This window comes from Phascolarctos cinereus, unplaced genomic scaffold, assembly GCF_003287225.1.
Source record: "Phascolarctos cinereus isolate Bilbo 61053 unplaced genomic scaffold, phaCin_HiC Scaffold_8;HRSCAF=390, whole genome shotgun sequence".
NCBI classification, from domain to species: domain Eukaryota; kingdom Metazoa; phylum Chordata; class Mammalia; order Diprotodontia; family Phascolarctidae; genus Phascolarctos; species Phascolarctos cinereus.
The window spans coordinates 71,901,717-71,909,150 of NW_027556291.1; the positions used below are offsets into that span (position 1 = coordinate 71,901,717).

At 44.9% G+C, this 7,434-nt stretch overlaps 1 long non-coding RNA gene across 3 annotated transcripts in view; it reads right to left on the reverse strand.

Moving 5' to 3' along the window:
• Window positions 1-2,024, reverse strand: part of LOC110200357 (uncharacterized) — an 89,214-nt gene extending 87,190 nt beyond the window's left edge. For all 3 annotated transcript variants that reach the window (XR_013483617.1, XR_002322233.2, XR_002322232.2), the window contains exon 1: window positions 1,780-2,024. This is a non-coding gene — a long non-coding RNA (uncharacterized LOC110200357). The remainder of the gene's footprint in view (window positions 1-1,779) is intronic.
• Between the last annotated feature and the right edge of the window lie 5,410 nt (window positions 2,025-7,434).

Genomic DNA, 7,434 nt, shown 5'->3' on the forward strand with positions numbered 1-7,434 from the left:
CAAGAATCTCAAGAATAAAAATGGAGGGAGGAGGAGTAAAGAAAGGGGTTTGGGTTAGCATTTACAAGTAGCAGATCTCAAACTATATTACAAATCTGTGATGATGAAAACAACTGGTACTTGTTAAAAATAGAGAGGTTGATCAAAGGAAAAGATTAGATATGCAGTAAACAGAAGCAAACAGAATAACAACATAATGTTTTTTAAAAAAACAGCAGTTGGGGGGTGCAGGGGAGGACACACTTTTCGATAAAAAAGAAAACAGGATAAGTGAAAAGCAGTTTAGCAGAAGTTTGATAGGATATCAACACCTCACACCACATATCAAATTAAACTACAAACAGATGCAGAAATTAGGTAGAAAAGAGGAATCATCAAATTAGAGGAGCAAGGAGGAAATTATTTTTCACATATATTGATAGGGGAAGAGGTCAAGACAGAACAAGGGACAGAGAAGATTACAGAAAATAAAATGAATAAATATGCTTCTAAAAAATTGATATGTTTCTGCACAAACAAATCTAATGTAGTTAAATTAAAGGGGTAACAGTTAAGTAAGGAAAAACATCAAAGTTCTCTAATGAGTGGTACATGTGCAAGATATATAAGGAACGGATTCCAATTTCAAACATTAAGAGCCATTCTGCAAGAGGTCAAAGTGATGAGGTGTGGCCAAAGCCAAGGTCTTCGCCCTTTGACCCAAAGGGAATCTGGCTCCCCTTTGTCTACAGGCCCCAGCCCCTTATCTCCCTTTGGAAGCCTTAGCCTCACCTTTTGACCTTACTCATATGCCTTGCAGTTCCCTTCATTACAGGCCCCATAAAACACTTCCTATTCCCTCCATTAGCTATTCCCATCGTCTATTCAATCTCTCAGACCTCCCCAATTAGAATTCTTACCTAGACCCTTTTCTCAGCCCCCTTCTCTGGTCACCCAAAGTTACTTTAGTATTTAAGATCACCTTGGCCCCCATTCAGATGCTGAGAACCTCATGCTCAAAAGGCTGAGACTTTCTTATACCTGCTGGTCCCCACCGGTAACATTCAGCTAATACACTGAGAATCTCTCATGCCCCAAAGGCTGAGCTTTTCTCATGCCCGCCGGTCCTTATGGGTGTCACCTGACCTGGGTGTCACCTGACCTATGCGATTTATCACTAATAAACTTTTCCTCTGGATTGAGGAAGATTTGAGTTGAATTCATTCAGTCAGGGCCCAGTACCGTGATCTTGGGGTTCCCAACAGAACCCCAAAAGTCCTAGACCTCTTCAAAAGGATATGAAGAGGAAGTTTTCAAAGTAAGAAATCCAAGCTATCAGTAACCCTATGACAAAATACTCCAAATCCCTCATAATTAGAGAACTGCAAATTAAAACAAATCTGTTCTTTCAGTCTGTAAATCATGGGGAATCTGCAGATTCATGAACAGTCCCCTCTTTGTGTTCCACAGCAATGTACATGGAAATGCCCTGTTTACCAGTGCTAGTTGAAATCAGAACAAAAATAAATATACCATTAAATTAAACATGGCCAAACAAAAGAGACGATAGGAAGAAGGGGAGGGGAGGAGTTCATAGACTGTCTCCTCTCCCCCATCTCCAAGGCCAAGCCCAGGATGACAGGAAGGAAGGGAGGAAAAGAGGAAGGGAGGGAAGAAAAGAAAGGGAGGGAGGAAAGGAGGAAGGACCCACGATCCTCCCCCCCAACAACACACACATTCCCCAGCGCACTAAGACCAGCGTGGGGGGTGGGGGCGGAGAGTAGGCAAAAGGGCACTTACCTCACACAGGCCCACGTATGCATACACAGGCCCACGCATGCATACGCAGGATCCTCCACGGGATCGTCAGGCAAGGGCAGAGGAGTAAGTGAGGGGAAAGGGAATGTGGGGGAGGGTGGTAAACGAAGGAGGGGGTGGGGGAGAGGAGGGGAAAGAGAAGGGAGGGGGCGGGGCAGGAACACCTCGAGCTGCCCTCGTGCCCCCCTCTCCTGACACAGGTGAACATGTAACTCAACCTCCTCCTTCACCACCCCTGGAGGAGGGTGGGAGGCGGGGGCCCGGGACCGGTGACGTCACCTGGGGCGGGGCTGGACTCTGACAATGGGAGATGAGACAGGCCAGGACCAGCGCTGGCCTCCCCCAGAGAGGAGGGAGTGAGGGGAGGGGGCTCTGTGACGTCATGCCCAGAGGAGGGGGGAGCTCCCCCTCCCCCGCCATTTCCCTCTGTCTGCATAGCCCAGCCTGGTGAGGGAGGGGCCTACATTGCATCTTCCACCTGGAGGGAGGTGGGCCAGGGGATGACCAGGGTCCGGGGCTCCTGAGGGCAGACCGTGGGGCTAGGAGTGTTTCATCTGAACTCAGCCTGGGCGGGTCGGGATCATCCCCTTTACAGAACACAGGGAGGGGGAGGGGATTGACGGAAACAAGAAGGTCCAGAGAGGGTAGTGTCCTGGGCTTCCCAAAAGGGAAGAGCTCAGCAGCAGCAGCATCTGCAAACCAGCTCCCCAGCATGGGACTTGGATTCCTGACAAACCCCCACAGCAGAGCATGAAAGAGGTGGTCTGGGGAAGGGGCACCTTTCAGCCTCCTTTCTCCAGGGATGTGGAAAGATCAGGATCAGGAAGGGACATGTGGGCACCCCAGCAGCCACAACTGCTGCTGTACAGGCCTAGGCTATGGGAAACTGGGGGCAGTTGCTGCTGGGCAACTCCACAAATGAGGAGAGGCTTGGGGTGTCCTCCCAGGCTCCAGAATGCTGCCTTGCCCATGAGGAGCATCACTCAGGGGACCCTGATCACCTAAGGGATTAGCCCAGGCATCCATCCAAGAGCCCCAGGATTCTGAAAGGTGGTGTCTTTATTAGGCAACTACAGGGACAGGGACTGGACACATGAGGGGTATTGGGGACTCCCAGAGAAGCAAAAGCCCTCCACTGACACCTTCTCTGCCTACAGTTTGTACTCTCAGACTTGCCTAGAGCACAGAGACCTTAGGTGACTTGCCCTGCCCTCCCCCAATACATACAGGTAATATGTGGTGGAGGATCCACAGGTCAGCCCAAAAAGTTGTCTCCCAAGTGATCTCTGCCCTAAGAAGCTGGGTAGACCAATGAACATGCTCTTCTAGTTCAATAAGAGAGAGGGAGCCATGTCAGAGGACCACCAAGCAGGTGAGCCCAAGGAAATGGGGAAGCAATCAAGCCCAGAGACCATACATCATCTCCAGGAGGATGGATGGCCCTCTGGGCACTGGCCTTCTCCCAGGCAAGCCTTGGGACTCAAGATCCTTCCTCCAAACCCCACCATCTCCCCAAATGCCCCATTTCTCTTAACGGCATCCTTCTAGTCACTAGATTCCCAGGATCACAGATCTCCAGCTGGAAGGGATCTCATCAGCCATCCAGTCCAGCCCCTTCCTTCATTTTAAAATAGGGGAAACTGAGGCCCAGAGTGGAGTGACTTTCCTGGGGTCACACAGATAAGAGCAAAGTTGAAAAGCCTGCCAGGTCTGACCATAGCAGATCAATACAGACTGTTCCATACAGTGCCCCTTCTCTAGAGTACATCTAGAATCAAATACAAACCCCTCTGCCAGGTATCCTCTCAGCAAGCCATCTAATCAAGTTCTACTCACATATATATCAGAAGGACCCTAAGGGGACATGGTAGCAAAAACACCCTGTGGTTCTTCAAAAATGTGTACCACAGTCTGATGCATCCAGACCCACACTAGTCATCTTCATGTTGGTCCTGGGTGATCACTTCCCAGAAAACTGCATTCTTCCTTTAAGTGCTTTGCTGTATTAACAGAATAATGAAACATATAGCCCAAGATGCCATTTCATGTCCTTTCCCCCATCTGAAAACCATTGACAGTGTATCTATAAAGGGCTGATGTGAAATTCACCAAAGTATTATTTTCATTTTAGTTCTAAGGTCTGCGTGATAGGGCTTATGTCTACCAGTATTTCCCCACAATGTGGGTTTGGTCCATGTCTCCTCCTTCCATCCTCAAATAGCAATTCTTTTTCCCTAAAATGAGACAAAGCAATCCCAGGGCCTGATTGGCTCCTGCTTCCCTGGCAAAGCTTCTTGGCCACCTAAGGGCAGAAAAATTCCCACCCACATGCAGTCAAGACCCCTACAACTTGGTGGATTTCTGAAGATATTCTGCAGTCACCATGCCCTGCCCTGGTACCCTTCCCTACTGACTGGACATTTTTTCATATGGAGACAAGGAAAGCCAAGTCCAGAGAAACTAAGGGTCAGTCTATCCTTGTTGCATTTCCATGCTGTGCGAGGGCAAAGTACACCTGCTGTAGTTAACTTGGGAGTGCCCCATTTCATCCCAACAGTGATTCTGAACTGAGGACTAGTATTAGTCTGGCCTCTAACATTTGACATAGTTGGCAATTGGGATGAGATTCAAAGACTTCATGACTCACATTGTAGCTGGGTTGGGGCAAGAGTCCTAAAAATATGGAGGATGGGTTAACCAGATAGCCAGACACTGCACAGCTCCTGGTCCCAAGAGACCTCCTGATCATGAATTGTCAGTCATCTCCATGCAAGAGAGAGCTGGCTCCCACTAGGCAGCATGATGAACTTACTGCATAGAATTCCCTGGTTGTTGTTGACTTCCAGCATAATAAGACTAAAAGTTGGGCCAGCACATTCAGCAACCAGAGGCAGAATTCTTAGCTTTTAAATACTTGAAAAAAAACTACAGGTGTTCATTCTGGAGAAGAGAAGACTCAGGATGTCTACATCCTTCTTCACCTTATGCCTGGACTACTACAACAGCCACTGGCTGGTCTTCCTGCCATAAATCTCCCTGCTGCAATCCATCCTCTGATCTTCCTAACACATAGGTTTGATCATATCACACCCCTACTCAAGATATTCCTTTGGCTCCCTATTGCCTCAAAGATCAAATATTAAATCCACTATTTGGCATTCAAAGCCCTTTATGACTTTCCCCCCATCTCTACATTCTTTCTACACCCTACACTCTCCTCCCAGATAGTCTGTGATCCAGAGGCTTGGGCCTCCTTACTCCTTACTTCTCTTTACACAAGACACTCCATTTCCTGGACAATACACCAACACCATGCCAGGAAACTGAATCACTTCCATTCCAATTGTCTTAGGAAGATTCTGAAGATCATCTGGCAGGATAAGATACCAGACACTGAGGTCCTTTCTCGAACTAAACTGCCAGCCATTCAAACTCTACTGCAGAGAGTGCAACTCCGATGGTAACTAACACTAGTTGATAAGCCCTCACTCATGTGTTTCCCCTTAACAATGTGCCAATAGACTTAGTTTCAAAGCAAAAGCTTTTAAATAGCATAGAAAAAGCAGTAGTTACAAAGAATTTACCCCAAAACTCCAGATATGCAGTTGAGGCCCTGAAGCCTCATACCTTTACTAAGGGTGGAATGTTTCTCTTAGGTCTGAAAGGCCTTCTCTTGTGCATTTCAGTGTTTCTGGTTTTGCTCCCTTACACTCTCCAGTGTAGACTGGTTGAACTCTAAATTGGGGACGTTATTACACTAAAAAGAAGTTATAATCTTCAAGAACTGGAAGTATATTCAACAATCAACCAACTATTATTAAGCACCTACTATGTGCCAGGCACTGTGCTAACTTCTTTTATAAACATTATCTCACTTGATGCTCACAACCCCCCTGAGTGGTAGGTGATATTCTTATCTTCATTTCACGGCTAGGATACAGAAGTGAAGTGACTTGTTCATGGTCATACACAAGTAAGTGTTCCTTTTCATTGAGAAAATCAAATTGATTCTGATTCCATTTTATAATTGATTCTATTTTGTATCACCCTCAATATGTTGTAAAATTGCCTAAGCCATATTTCTTTATCTGAGTTAAAGTCAGAAATTCAGCTTTCCTCTCTAAGCTGTTGTCCTATAAATCACCCTAATTCAAAGAAATACATTGGAACACAGGTCTTCCTGACTCCAGGCCCAGTGCTCTAGAGGGATATTGAAGTCTTCTGTCACTTCTGTGTTACTATGTATGTCTTCTTGTAGGTAACTTAATGTTTTCATTATGAATTTGGATGCTAAGGCATTTGGAATGTAAAAGTTTATTACTGGTCTTTTGACTGATTGAGAAGTCAAGAGACCCCTTTCATTGGTCTAGCCTTACAAATAAACTGAATGTGCTCAGAACTTTGTGCCTCAGTTTACCTCAATTTCAATTGCAACAGTGTTAATGAATGCTTGTTTCCATCCTTCTTCCTTCCACTCATTCACTGTGATAGAGTGAGAAAACTTCTGGTTTTGAATTTTGGAATCACCAAGCATGGCCCCCTGACCCAGTTCCTCTCTTGGCTAAGGCTAATGTGAGAATTTATTTTAATTGACTATATATTTATATAACAGGTTTTGTTTTTCTTGCCTTCTCAGTGGGTGGGAGAGGGAGGTGAGAAAGGAAGAAAATTCAGAATTGGAAATAAAACAAAATTGAATTAAAAAAAATTATGGTATAAAGTTCAGGGATGTGCTCTTAGCCAGCCTGGACAAACTTATGACAGCCTATTGTTTAATTTTCAATCTGAATTTTTACACCTCAGAAATTAGCAATTGCCACAAATCAGGGCTTTTTAAAATTATTTTTCGTTTGTCTAGATTTAAGAAAGTTATAGGAAAATGCTAATGATGAAAATTAAACTTTAAAAAATTATTTTCCCAAGAATGAAGCAAGAATTTAAACCCATGTTTTCTGACTCCAAATCCAAGAACAGAGAATTTCCCTGACATCACAGTGAATGAGTGGAATTTCAGGTATCATAATAGACCAGTGGTGAAAAGATTTTGGGGAGAGGGAGACAGTACCTCTCGAATCACCCTGCATAGGCAGACTCATACTTTGCTGTGTGTAAGCTTCAGTTCCATGTGTTGGGATCCTTTCCATGTCTCAGGACTTTGACTCTAAGGAAATGAGCCCTATGCCTAGAATCCAGAAGAGCTAAGCTCAAATCCAGCCTCAGGTACTGACTAGTTATGTAATTCTGGGCAAGTCACTTACCTCTGTCTGCCTCAGTTTCTTCATTTGTATAAAAAGGGCAATAACATCTACTTCCCAGGATTTTGGTGAGGATAAAATGAAATATGTGCAATGATCTTTGTAAGCCTTAAAGAGCTATAGAAATACTAGTTATTATTAATGATTTATATTTAATTAATAATTATTTTTTCACAATCAGCCACTTATTCTGTCCTAAAACAGCCTATGGGAATAAACATGGCAGACCAGAGGATATACGGGAATCTTCCATTGAAGGAGGTGGAGATGGGTTGCACTAAGCCATCCCCACTTTCCCTCCCAGGACCTTTACTCAGATTGCTTATCAGGGCTGGAAGTCTTCTTTCATCCTTGTGCACAAATACAATGTCAAGCACTGGGT